The 14,617-nt window shown below is 41.8% G+C and overlaps 1 pseudogene; it reads right to left on the reverse strand.

The window, feature by feature from the left end:
- Positions 1-9,155: 9,155 nt before the first annotated feature.
- On the reverse strand, positions 9,156-10,268 carry LOC102146070 (glyceraldehyde-3-phosphate dehydrogenase-like; annotated as a pseudogene).
- Between the last annotated feature and the right edge of the window lie 4,349 nt (positions 10,269-14,617).

Consider the following 14,617-nt stretch of genomic DNA (forward strand, 5'->3'; position numbering starts at 1 on the left):
GACGGAGTCTCTCTCTGTCAACCAGGCTGGAGTACAGTGGCGTGATCTCGGCTCACTGCAACCTCCACCTCCTGGGTTCAAGTGATCCTCCTGCTTCACCCTCCCGAGTAGCTGGGGCTACAGGTGTGTGCCACCATGCCCGGCTAATTTTTTGTGTTTTTAGTAGAGATGGGGTTTCACCGTTTTAGCCAGGATGATCTCAATCGCCTGACCTCGTGATCCACCTGCCTTGGCCTCCCAAAGTGTTGGGATTACAGGTGTGAGCCACCACGCCCGGCCCTTAGTTTGGTTTTTAAGCGAAGAAAATGCAGGTGTTGAGTTACATGCGTGAAAACTCTGAATTTACTTTGGTTGATACATCTTCCCTCCCACTCCAGATTCTGTTTTTATATGGATTGTATTTGTTTTCATCTGTATTAAATTGCTAACTTAATCATCTGTTCTTAAAGAATCCACCTGAAAAGTGTCTTTATTCTGCCACCCTGTTTTATGAATGCTGTGGACTGTTTTTTTATGAATGAAAAAATAATTTGTTGTATAATAGCAGATTTTCTGAAATTAAAGACTTAGCTTACCTTTAAAAAGTTAAAATCTAGACCATTGGCTTTCTTATATTTCTTATTGGAAAAGCGTGCTTTCCTCAAAGAAGACAATTCTCTGCAGGATTCCAAGAAAGCACTTTGGTGTTTCTGTTGGAAGATTCCGAACATTGTTAGGCACGAAGCAGTAAGAGGATGAAAGACAAACTGAAAATAGTTGATTGACACATCAGCTTTGGTGTTAGCATCTTTTCTGTGGCAAAGGTTTTAGTAATTATATTACCAGTGAGGTTTTTAAAAAGAGATGAAGATTTTCTCAAGAACAAATGATTTATCTTCCTAATTAAGATACAGATAATTCGCTGTTGTGAAAAAGGCAATCATCTGTGACCCTGCTATTTAGTATTCCTTACATACTTCTCATGAAGATAGCTAGTCTTGCTTGCACTGTGAAAATATTCTACTTATAGACCTCAATAGCAGTATTTCCTTCTTGAGGGCTACATTTCCGGAGAACTTTGGGCTGGGGTTGCTGTATTTTTTTTACTTCAGAATTAAGCTTGGCGGGCTAGAGACCTCTTTTGCTGTAGGTATGAGTGCTGTTTTAATTGCATTGTTTTGTTATGGGATTTTTTTAATTTATTTTTTTGGTCTTAGTGTGGTTAAGAACCTATTAAAATATACCACGAAATTTTGGAAAGCACTGTGGTGATGACTGTTAATGGTCTGTTGTGTATATATGCAAATGGCTTTTTGGAAAGCAGATGCTTAGGCTTTTAACCAGGTAATAAATAGGCTTTTTGATTAGCTGCTTATCTGCCAGTGTGCATTGCTTAAGTCCATTTCACACTTTTAGGCTTTAGCCTAAACATTCGTGTCCTGAATTCCCTCCCTCCCTCTAACTTGACCAGAATGGATCTGCACATCTTGGGTTTTTTCCATTCGTGTCATAGTCGTGGAGTGAGGATGAAAATTAGCTTGAGTTGCTGTGCCTCTGGTAGCCGTCTTCTCACTTGGCCGGAGATTACTCATCAAATGACTGTTAGATTCTGTTTGGAACCTCTGCCAGAAAGAGAATGTGACTCTGGGGAGTCTTCCAGTTACTGGTTCCTGTCAAAGCTAGATGGGGGGCATCCCAAGCAGCACAGAGAATTGCTCCCTTACCTTCTCCATACTGAAGTCTTACATTAGATCCTAGGAACTTCTGTCTTTCAGATTTGCATTTTGCTGGAAGTTAGACTGAGGAATTGAGGTGCCCTTAATGTACTCAGTGAAATACAACTTTCATGTCCTTTTAGGATTGTGACATTTGCTGCTTTTCAGAGCCAAATATATCAGCTGAATAGGTCCAAACTGCCTAGAGATATACAGGAAAGGGCTTAGGGGAGGGAAGTCACAGCCTTTGCATAGCTCAATAAAGCACCTCCATATATACGTTGGTACCCTCCATACTCATGGCAGTCCTGTGTGATAGGTAGGAAACCACTTCAACCAAAAGAACCTTGGGCATCTCAGGCTTGCAACTTAGGACTCTACTATATACACCTCCAGAGGTTTCAATCAGTTAGAAGCTTTAGACAATGACAAGTAATGTTCCCAACTCAAGATGCAAGGACTGTCTTGGCTGCATTCCTAAAGGCAGTAAGTGGAGGAAGTAACATCTTGCTAATACCGAAACAAGCTGAAAATTACCCATAACATTACCACTCTAAAAAATGACGCAAGAAGTAGAAATATTCCTGTCCATTTGATTGTACACCTGAGAGAACCATTACTTTGGTGTGTACTATTGGAACCTTTCCTCTGCTTATTGACATGTCTACATATGCATAAAATATACTCGTTTTTTGTTTTACACAAAAATAGAATTATCCCGCACATGATATATTTTTTTCATGTAACAGGGATATTTTCCTAGGTCATTATATAATTATTTAATGGTTACTTTGATTCTTAGGGTAGGTGGAGTTTTAAGGGGAGAACACTAGACCTGGGATCATTGCTGAGATAGCGTGACTCTGTGTCTCCACCCAAAGCTCATCTTGAATTGTAATCCCCGTAACCTTCATAATCAACAGGTGGAACCTGGTGGGAGATGATTGGATCGTGGGGGCAGTTTCCCCCATGCTGTTCTCGTGATAGTGAGTTCTCACGAGATCTATTTGATAGTTTTATAAGAGGCTCTTCCCCCTTCACTCATTCAATCTGTCTCACCTGCTGCCACGTAAGACGTGCCTCTTTGCCTCCGCCACGATTGTACGTTTCCTGAGGCCTCCCCAGTCATGTGGAATTGTGAGTCAACCCTTCTTTTATAAATTACCCAGTCTTGGGCATGTCTTTCTAATAGTGTGAAAAAGGACTGAAACAACTGCTAAGAGTTTTCTTTTTATGACAATTTTCTTCCTATAATAGGATTGTTGAGAGAATCAAATAAAATGTGAAGGAAGGGTGCTTGGGAAGCAGGTACAAGAACAGAAAATCGTGCCCTCAAGTTTGCTTGTTTTAAGGCTGGATCTGCTGTTTAGCCACCTGTACTTGAAGCTTGTCCATAACTTACTCCCCGACCACCCCCACCCCATCCCCGGCATTTGGGCTGTTATTTAAGAGTTCTCTAACTTTCTGACAAATTTATATGGTAATTAGTAAACAATGTACTCTCATTCTGGAGCCAAATGGGTGTGCAGCCACGGACAGTAAGACAGGTCATCTAAAATGGCATGGTTTAGACTCCTCGGTTACAAAACATGAAGACTACCTAAAAACTCAACCTAGATCTGGAATAATACTTAAATTTCAATTCTAAGCAAAGGAGATGAGCTTATAGTTAAAACTGAACTTTGTTCCTAGCTCCACCACCCAAGCTTCATGAATTGGTGCTAACGCTTATATAGCAGTTGAGCCGCAGCTGCTTCATCTATAAAATAGGACTAATATTACCGCTCACAGATGTTAGGAGGATGTGATGAGAATTTCCACATCCTGGCAGACAGTCTTTTAAATCTTTTTTATGACGCTGATATTTGTAAACAAACACCTATCTTCCAAATTGTACTTATTTTTAACTTCCTCTGTTTCCTGAAGAGGATGAACAAGATGAAGTTTGGAGGGTGGTAGTCATTGCTATTTTTGTCTATGGAAGAAAGCATTTTGTCAGTACTTTTCTCCAAATAGGTTGAGCTCCTTGAAAGAAGAAACCATTCTTTATGCACCTTTTTTACATTATCAAACATTTTTGTGCATACTAAATGCTCAGAATGTTTTAACATGGACTGGATTAGTCAATTTCAACTCCATCCGCCTTCCATACGTAGGCATATGCCACCTACTGTAGGTAAACTTGGTTATTTGGCAACTGTGGGATCCTAAATATTGGTTGCTTTTTCTCCCCTTGGCATCAAAATATCAAAATATGAAGAAATATGATCATTTAAAAAAAAAACCCTCAGTAAAATAACTTTGGGGGGATGGTGAGGGTAGGCTACCTTACAGATTTGGATTATCCTTTTTTTTTTTTTTTTTTTTTTTTTGAGATGGAGTGTCACTCTGTCACCCAGGCTAGAGTGCAGTGGCACAATCTTGGCTCACTACAACCTCTGCCTCCCAGGTTCAAGCGATTCTCCAGCCTAAGTCTTCGAGTAGCTGGGATTATAGGCACCCGCCACCACGCCTGGCTAATTTTTGTATTTTTAGTAAAGATGGGGTTGGCCAGGCTCATTTCGAACTCCTGACCTCAGGCAATCCACCCACCTCGGCCTCCCAAGGTGCTGGGATTACAGGTGTGAGCCACCACACCCGGCCTGTCTTATTTTTAAAACTTTAGTATACTGATTTGATTTAATGCAGTGTCCTGAGTATCTGCTTATATAAATCCTACCAGAATTGGATTTACAGGCTGTCCTGTGAGGACAGGCCTGTATATGTGTGTGTGTGTGTGTGTGTATGAACACACACATATACATATAAAAATGTGTGTGTGCGTTTATCTCCAAGAGGGATGTTTATATTATTTAGAGAGGACAGGGCAGTTTTTCCTGGGAAGACTGAAGGTTTTGTGTGTGTCGGGGGATATAAACATGTTTGTCTCTATACTAAATGCTGCCAGTGCTCATGTAGTAGCCTTGGGGTGGGTTATTCTTACCTCTGATTTTATAGAGGAGTCATTTCAGGCTCAGAGAGGTCAACCACATTTACCAAAGGGAGTGTGTTCTGGGATTTGAAACCAGGTCTACTGGCTTTAGAGTTCAGAGTGCTATGTACTTACCCACCCTGTCACACCACTGTGAAGAGTAAATAGTCCCTCCCAGAGAGGAGGAAAGAGAGAGAAGGGTCAACATCAAGGAGGAATGCAGCAATGGGCCAGCATGGCTCTGCTAGGGAGTTACTGAAGGGCAGAGATGGATGTAGGAGTGGAATTGAAGTTTAAAGACCTGGGCCAGATTGTGAAGGGCCTTTCAGATCAGGTAGAGGGGCTTGATATTTAGATATTAAGGTTACATGGACGATTCCTAGAAAAATAGAACAGCTAAGCGGCCAATTCTAATACTCTAGTTTCTCAAAGTATGAATTTTTATTTTTATTTTTTACGGGCTAGGGGTGGGGTCTCAAACTCCTGGGCTCAAGCAGTCCTCCCACCTCAGCCTCCCAAGTAGCTAGGACTATGGGCATGCACTATTCTACCTGGCTCGTTTTTCATTTTCGATTAGAGTCACCTGGAGTGCTGTGTTGTAAGTGTACACTCTTGGGCCCCACCCACATTGCATAGTGAATTTAAATCTGTATTTCTACCAGGTCTCTCAGATAATTCTAATGCATACTGAAGCTTGAGATCAGTGTTAAGTGTTTCCTAATGAGTAGCAGAATTATGGATTTCTCCTGCTGTTTCTATACTTTCCTGACTAGGAAAGATTTCTGCACAGACAGAGCTGGAATTACGTTGTTGTACTGTGTTCTTTCCCTGGGAGGAAGGTGGAACTTGTATCGGGAGGGAAAGATCTTGGCCATAGATTGGAAGCGTGCGCTTCTTCCATGTTAAAGTAAATGTTGTCTCTCAAATTATAGACACATTCTGAAGCTTGGATATTCTTTTTTTTTTTTTTTTTTTTTTTTTTTTTTTTTTTTTTGAGACGGAGTCTCGCGCTGTCACCCAGGCTGGAGTGCAGTGGCCGGATCTCAGCTCACTGCAAGCTCCGCCTCCCGGGTTCACGCCATTCTCCTGCCTCCGCCTCCCGAGTAGCTGGGACTACAGGCGTCCGCCACCTCGGCCGGCTAGTTTTTTGTATTTCTTAGTAGAGACGGGGTTTCACCGTGTTAACCAGGATGGTCTCGATCTCCTGACCTCGTGATCCGCCCGTCTCGGCCTCCCAAAGTGCTGGGATTACAGGCTTGAGCCACCGCGCCCGGCCGAAGCTTGGATATTCTTTCAAAACTATGCCATTTTGCTTCACAAGCTTTGTACTTGTTCTTTCCTTTTAAATACTTTTGTGAAGGAACACAATAGTTTTAGACATAGCTGATTATTGCAGTCTTCTTTCATTTCATTAGGGAAATGTTTAAGAATGATTGTGACACTTCATAATATTCCCTGTTCTTTCATCAGCTTTGGAATACAGAGAAAAGAACCTCAGGACTAATGGTATAAATCAGCAGACCGTACCTCCTATCAAAGTATAATCCTTAAATTTATACATGACTGTCATCCAGATACACAATGAATACATAAGAAAATGTATTCAACTCCTTAACGAGGAAACCAGAGATGGCAAAAGGCTGGTTCAAAGCAGAATTGGAGAAATAGGAGTGATGTAGTCCACCAGGAAGGGCATTTTGAAATGAGTGTGCTGAGTGATGTGAGCCCTTAGTAGTAAATGGCAATGCCAAACAGATCTAGATCAGTGAGTCTTAGACTTTAGTCGCAGGAACCCCTTTGGCTCTTAAAAATTGAGTCCCCCAAATGGTCTGCCAGTATTTATCTTATTAGAAATTAAAACAAAAATGTTAAAACATCTAAAAATAAGCCAATTATATGTTAACTTTTAAAAATTGTATATATTAAAGGTATGCAACATGCCATTTTTATATACATAGTGAAATGATATAGTCAAGCAAATGAACATATTCATCATCTCACGTGGTTACCCCCTCCTTTTTTGGTACTAAGCACACCTAAAAGCTGTCTTAGCAGATTTCGAATATACGATACAATATTATTAACTGTAGTCTTCATGCTGCGTGTTAGAGCTCTAGACTTACCCTTTGACCTACATCTTCCCATTCTCCTGCCCCTGGTAACCACCATTCTACCCTCTGTTACTATGTATTTGATTTTTCCCCCTTTCTTTCTTTTACTTTTAGATTCCACACATAAGTGAGATCATGCAGTATTTTTCTATGTTTGACTCTTTTCACTTACCATAACGTTCTCTAGGTTCCTTGTCACAAACAGCAGGATTTCCTTTTTTAAGGCTGAATATTTCATTGTGTGTGTGTATATATATATACATACTCTATATATATACTCTATATATATACATACTCTCTATATATACTATATATATATACATACTATATATATATACACACTATACACACACACACCCCCCCCACAATCTGCTAGGATTCAATATATAAAGAAATATATAAATTTCTTTAGCAATTTGCCTAGAAGCCTTCTTGATAGGCATGCTAAGCAATGCCCCAGTATAACTTTGAAAGGACATGATCTACTGCTTTTTCCTTTATTTTTAAGTTTTAGATATTTTTTCAAAGCTCATGTCATGCTCCTTTTGCCAGAAACAGATTGGGTCAGACAGACCAAATAAATTCCATATGTAAACAGTAGAAATTGAGACTGTATTATAAACCCCTTTCTTTAAGCAATCCCCCTCAAACAAATGAAAGCCCTTTTTAAAATTCGATCTGAAATATGCACAAAAAAATTTGAAAGTATAAAGACATTCACCCTTAAGATTCTGATGTACTCATTAGAGATAAACACCGATACCATTTTCCCCCTTCTCATCTGTTATTTGTGTTAGTGTGTGCAAGTAAGTGGTCCTCTGTATTTGTTGGTTCCGCATCCATGGATTCAGCCTACCTCGGATGGACAATTGAAAAGAGTGGTTGCATCTGTACTGAGCATGTACAGTACGGACTTGTATTCCTTGTCATTATTCCCTAAGCAACTAGTTTCATAGCATTGACATTGTACTAGTTATTATAAGTAATCTAGAGATGATTTGAATCATATGGGAGGATGTGTGTAGCTTCTATGCAGGCCATTTTCTATAAGGGACTTGAGCATTGTGGATTTTGGTATCCACAGGGATCCTGGAACTGATCACCTATGGATACTGGGTGATGACTGTATTTGAAAGTTTGGTTACTGTGCTGCGCATACCCTGGCCTTACCCCCTAGAGATTCTAATTCAGTTGATCTGGGTGCAGGAATCAGTATTTTCAAAAGTTCCCCAGATGATTCTGTTGTGCGGCTAGGACTGAGAACCACTACCTAATCTAACCCCATCTTCAGCTCTTCCCTGGCCTCCCACACCTGTCTTTTGTGTTCTCTATATTCCACAGTCTGTTATTAACAATTGGCCTAAACACTTTTTCTCTCTGTGTGCATTCTCTTCATTGTTCACTTTAACTGAAACCCTGGTGTCTTCTATTCCCCTAGTAGAATTTCTCCCCTGCAGCCCTCTCAAGGCTGGCTTTCTCCCTCCCTAGCTACTGTTGGTCCTAACAGAGGTGATGTTCCTGTGCTCCATTGCTCCCTTTCAAGTCTTTTTTCTATTAAACAGCAAATAAAACAGCTTCTTTAAAGTTGTTGGACTTTTCCACTTGTCACCCCAACTTACTGTGGGCAATCTACTGACCTCCCTACCATGCCCCCTCCTTCATTGATAACTCTAGCACCTGGCTTCCAGCCTTTTTCTCTTGTTCCTTCTGTGATCATTCTTGGATCCTTAATGCCACATGAATGACCCATCTCGTCTCTTGATTTCTTCAGCCCCCAAAAGACCTCCTTTCCTCCATGTCTCCTCACTCATAAGTCATACCCTTCTACTGTGTCATTACTACCTCCCAAATCTAGATTTTATGGCTTCCTTTCAGTTCACTGACTGCAGTGTTTCCTTTCAAACAATCCTCTGATCTCATTGAAGCCTCATCCTTTCACCCTACTGCTTGTTCATACATATTGCCCTCATCTCCTTGCCTTCTTACTCAGCTGAGATGCAGTGGTCCAGCACTACAAACATTCCTTAAAAATATCCTTAGCTACTCTGTGTACCCACTTAATGAAACTTCAACTCTGCTTATAAACCCAAGTCTCTACGTGTACCGACACCTAGCAGTTGAATATTGTTGGAGAAAAATCATGGAATCCTGCTGACTAGAGTTTTTTTTTTTTTTTTTTTTTTTTTTTTTTTTTTTTTTTGGCTGAGCACAGAGGACTGTATTGATGATACATGACAAGGTGGGGCTCCCTAGACCCCTCCCTCTTCAGGGGAGTCTGCATGGAAACTGTGAGGAGGGGAGATTCTCAGTGTGGTAGGAGACCTAGTGCAACAGGGAATTCCTAGCAGCTGAGGGCCTGAGGCTGGTGGTCTGGGGGTCTTACTTCTTGGAGGCCATGTGGGCCATGAGGTCCACTGCCCTGTTGTTGTAGCCAAATTCATTGTCATACCAGGAAATGAACTTGACAAAGTGGTCACTGAGGGCAATACCAGCCCCAACATTGAGGGTGGAAGAGTGGGTGTTGCTGTTAAAGCTGGAGGAGACAACCTGGTGCTCAGTGTAGTCCAGGATGCCCTTGAGGGGCCTCCGACGCCTGCTTTACCACCTTCTTGATGTCATCATATTTGGCAGGATTTTCCAGATGACAGGTCAGATGCACGACTGACACATTGGTGGTGGGGACGCGGAAGGCCATGCTAGTAATCTTCCCATTCAGCTCAGGGATGACCTTGCCTACGGCTTTGGCAGCACCAGTAGATGCAGAAATGATGTTCTGGAGAGCCCCGTGGCCATCACACCACAGTTTCCTGGAGGGGCCTGGGATAAATAGAAAGGAAATGTCTAGGTTAAGATAAAAGATTGTGGAGACCAAAGTTCTTATTTGCAGAGAAAGTCTTCAGGTAGCAGGCTTCAGAGAGAATAGGCTGTAAAATGTCTTCTAGGGGGCAGTGATGGTGTGGATGGTGGTCATGAGTCCTTCCGCAATGCCAAAGTTGTCATGGATGAGCTTGGCCAGAGGGGCTAAGAAGTTGGTGGTACAGGAGCATTGCTGATGATCTTGAGGCTATTTTCATATTTCTCATGGTTCACGCCCATCAGGAACATGGGGGCATCAGCAGAGGGGGCAGAGATTATGACCCTTTTGGCTCCCTGCTACAAGTGAGCCCCAGCCTTCTCTATGGTGGTGAAGACACTGGTGGACACCACAATGTACTCAGTGTCAGCATCGTCCCATTTAATTTTGGTGAGATCTCGTTCCTGGAAGATGGTGATGAGATTTCCATTAATGACAAGCTTCCCATTCTCAGCCTTGACAGTGCCATGGAATTTGCCATGGGTAGAATCATACTGGAACATGTAGACCATGTAGTTGAGGCCAGTGAAGGGGTCATTGATGGCAACAACATCAACTTTACCAGAGTTAAAAGCAGCCCTGGTGATCAGGTGCCCAGTATGGCCAAATCCATTGACTCTGGCCTTCACCTTCACCATGGTATCTCAGGATGTGGCTGGTGCTACATGAGAAGATGTGGCTGTCTGTCAAATGGGAGGAGCAGAGAGCCCTGACTAGAGTATCTTCAATTGCATTACCACAATTCTGAAATAGGTACTCAGTTGTCAACCCAAAATAAAATTCTAAGACCTCCCCCAACTATCTGAATGGACTTTGTCCTTGGCCAGGGCTCTCTTAAAATTCAACCTGAAAGACCAGTTCAGGCCATGATGGGAAGTGGGGGTCGGATATGCCTAATTAAACCTCTCAGACATTCACATCAACACAGACTTTAAGTCTGATAGGAACCATTTTACAGCCTGTTCTCTCTGAAGTCTACTACCTGAAGACTTCTTCTGCAAATAAGAACTTTGGTCTCCACAATCTTTTATTTTAACCCGGACATTTCGTTTCTATTTATCCCAGGTCTTCAGATAAACTCAACCAATTGTCAGTCAGAAAAATTTTAAACCTACCTGTAGCCTAGTAGATTTAAAAGGTTGTTTAAAGACATTACTATGAAGATTTTCAAACATGAAAGTAGAGAGAATAATGAAGTTTCATGTACCTGTCACCCAATTTAAATGATTATCAGCACATATCCAGTCTGGTTTTATCTACACACTTCCATTCCCCCCACCTGAAGCTTGACTATTTTGAGGGAAATCCCAGATATTATATCATTTCTATCATAAATACTTGGGCACATATCAGCAACCACAATACCTTTATCCTAAAATAATAGATCATTACTTAATATCAAATATCCAGTCAGCATTCACATTTCCCCAGTTGTCTCATCAATATCTTTGTTATCACCAGTGTCCCTGACCATCCACTACAAGAGGTGAACTTACTATTTATGTGCATTGCCCCATTGGGTGGCACGAGCTCTATGCATCACTGATTTTCTCAAAATTTAAGGGGGATCCATCTACCTTACCTCTTAATTCTTTACAAGTTGCACATCTAGCATGAATCATTCTAGGTTTCATTGATCAGGGCATGTTTTAGTACAAACAAATGAGAACACCCAGTACATTCCTTCTACCTTCTGTTTCTCTTACCCCCCAAACAAAACTGCATTTCAGAATTAAAAGCTTTGTGTTCTTGAGATAGTTATATATACACTCACTTTTATTTATTGATACCCAGACATACATTCTGGCTGTTGGCGAAATACCATTCGATTCCTGTTAAGAGCCTGTCCTGCACCTGGTAGGACAACACCCACTTTTACAAAGTGCTGTTTCTTGGCTGGTACTGGAGAGTTCAGAAAGCCATTCTGCCATTCTAGAAGGTTACCTGCTTCACAGCAAAAGCATTCACTGGTCTTGCCATATATCTTGTGAGCACTGGCTTATTGCATTATTACTTTCATTGTAAAATAAATTTCTTCATAGAAAGCACCTTTGGGGCTTGGCGCAGTGGCTCACGCCTGTAATCCCAGCACTTTGGGAGGCCAAGGCAGTTTGATCACCTGAGGTCAGGAGTTTGAGACCAGCCTGCCCAGCATGGTGAAAGCCCATCTCTACTAAAAATACAAAAAAATTAGCCAGGCGTGGTGACAGGAGCCTGTAATCCCAGCTACTGGGGAGACCGAGACAGGAGAATCGCTTGAACCCAGAAGGCAGAGGTTGCAGTGAGCCGAGATCGTGCCATTGCACTCTAGCCTGTGTGACAAGAATGAGACTCTGTCTCAAAAATAAATAAAAATAAAATAAAATAAAATAAAAGCACCTTTGGGTGGAATATTATGGTCATGATTAAGGTATTTAGTACGTCTGAAAAGGATACCATTCAGGGAAATCTAATCCATAACCAGAATGAGTGTCTCTGTGGAGACAAATTGTAGCCTTTCGGTGATGAAAGCGGTCTTTGTAACCATTTTTTTTTTTTTTTGATACAGAGTCTCTGTCTCTTACCAGGCTGGAGTGCAGTGGCGCGATCTCAGCTCACTGCAATCTCTGCCTTATGGTTTCAAGCAATTCTCCTGCCTCAGCCTCCTGAGTAGCTGGGGTTACAGGTGCACGCCACAACAGCCAGCTAATTTTTGTAATTTTAGTAGAGACGGGGTTTCACCATGTTGGCCAGGACGGTCTCGATCTCCCGACCTCATGATCTGCCCGCCTTGGCCTCCCAAAGTGCTGAGACTACAGGTGTGAGCCACCGGCCCCGCTCTTTGTAACCTTTTAACCAGATGCCAAACTAATCTCCTTTGGCTCCTGTACCATATTGGAAGCTCAGAGACTGGGTGCTCAGCCATGGTCGTAGGCAGATCAACTTTGGTGTGAAGTCTGTTTGCTGAGCCCAAGTGTCCCGTCCATTCCTCCTTCCATGGTAATGGGGTTCCTGAAGCTATCGAGCAGGCACTGGAGTGGCTGGGGAAACAGTCTTTTACATTGTACTCAGGAATTCCTGACATCTCAACTTTATTTAGTGTAGGCCACCATTGAGTCCAGATTTTAGGACATAATTAGAATCATGTCCTAGGGCAAACAATTAGAACCTCTCCTAGTTTGCCTAATCCTTTAACTTTGGAACCTCTAAAGTGAATTCTTGTGACAATGTAGCCCAATCTAGCATGATCTAGCATCCACAGAATCCATTCTCACAAATAGTATTACTCAGGTTTTCTGAGTAAATAAGCAAAACTTGAAAAGCTTTTTTTTTTTTTTTTTTTTGTTTTGGTATGTATTTTCTCTAGGGTTTGACTTTCTAATTGGCCTCATGGGATAAGTGGATATAATTATAGTTTTAGGTCCAGTAGAAATGACATGAGGAAAATTGGCATATCATTAAGGTAGTTATTACAGAGTCTTTAAGCAAGGCAGGCTGGGCACGGTACCTCCTGCCTGGATTCCCACCACTTTGGGAGGCCGAGGTGGGCGGATCACTTGAGGCCAAGAGTTTGAGACCAACCCAGCCACTGCACTCCAGCCTGGGCGACAGAGAGAGGCCCTGCCTCAAAAAAAAAAAAAAAAAAAAAAAAAAAAAAAAAAAAGAGAGAGAGAGAGAGAGAGAGAGAGGGGATAAAGCAAGGTGGGATCACCTTTTATCAAGCAGAGAAGAAAAGTCACTTCTCTCTCCAGAGTGGCTCAGGGCATGCCAGCGCTCCATCTGTCTCTACTCATTCACTTCCCCCGTGTGAAATGCTTGCTTTCTGCTTAGGTGATTCATATCCATGGTTCCCAAGGCTCAGCTTCTTCACGCCTGAGAGCTCAGGCCCATTTGATACTTCCTTTGTGCAGAGTCCTCTAGCCATTGTCTATGTCACATCCATTGCTACTTACCTATATTCCCTTTAGAACTGCCCCACACATGCACATTGTGTTGGCTCCTCAGGGAAGCCTCGGCTGCTCCAAGGAAGGTGTGTAGATAGGTGCAGGCACCCCTCATCTCATTGTGCCTTGCTTTATTGTTCTTTGCATATATCACACTTTTTTTTTAAAATGGAAGATTTGTGGCAACCCTGCCTCGAGCAAGTCTATTGGTATTCTTCCAACAACATGTGCTCAGCTTGTGTCTCTGTGTTGCATTTTGGTAATTCTTGCAATATTTCAAACATCTTCTTTTTTACTATATTGGTTATGGTGATCTCTGGTCAGTGATATTTGATGTTACTATTGTAATTGGGGCACCACAAACTGTGCCCAAAGATGAAGACAAGCTTAATTGATACATGTGTGTGTTCCAACTGTTCCAACCACTGGCCTTCCCCCATCACTCTCCCTCTTCTCAGGCTTCCCTATTCCCTGAGACACAACAACATTGAAATTAGGCCAATTAATAACTCTATGATGACCTCTAAGTGTTCAAGTGAGAGGAAGTGTCACATATCTCTCACTTTAAATCACAAGCTACAAAAGATTAAGCCCAGTGAGGAAGGCATGTTGAAAGCTAAGATTTGTCAAAAAAGTAGGTCTCTTGCACCAGTTAGCCAAGTTGTGAATGCAAAGGAAAAAGTTGTTGAAGGAAAGAAGTGAAGACACAAATGATAAGAAAGAAAAACAGCCTTACTGCTGATACGGAGAAACTTTGAGTAGTCTGGATAGAAGATTCAACCAGTCACAACATTTTCCTAAGCCAAAGCCTAATCCAGAGCAAGGCCCTAACTCTTCAATTCTGTGAAAGCTAAGAGGTGAAGAAGCTGTAGGAGAAAATTTGAAGCTAGCAGAAGTTAGCTGATGATATTTAAAGAAAGAAGCCATCTCTGTAACATAACATAAAATCAAGGTGACGCAGTAAGTGCTAAAGTAGGAGTGGCAACAGGTTATCCAAGAGATCTAGCAAAGATCACTGATGAAGCTGGCTACAGTAAAGGACAGATTTTCAATGTAGATGAGAT

The sequence above is a fragment of the Macaca fascicularis genome, chromosome 13 (genome assembly GCF_037993035.2).
Source record: "Macaca fascicularis isolate 582-1 chromosome 13, T2T-MFA8v1.1".
Taxonomy (NCBI): Eukaryota; Metazoa; Chordata; class Mammalia; order Primates; family Cercopithecidae; genus Macaca; species Macaca fascicularis.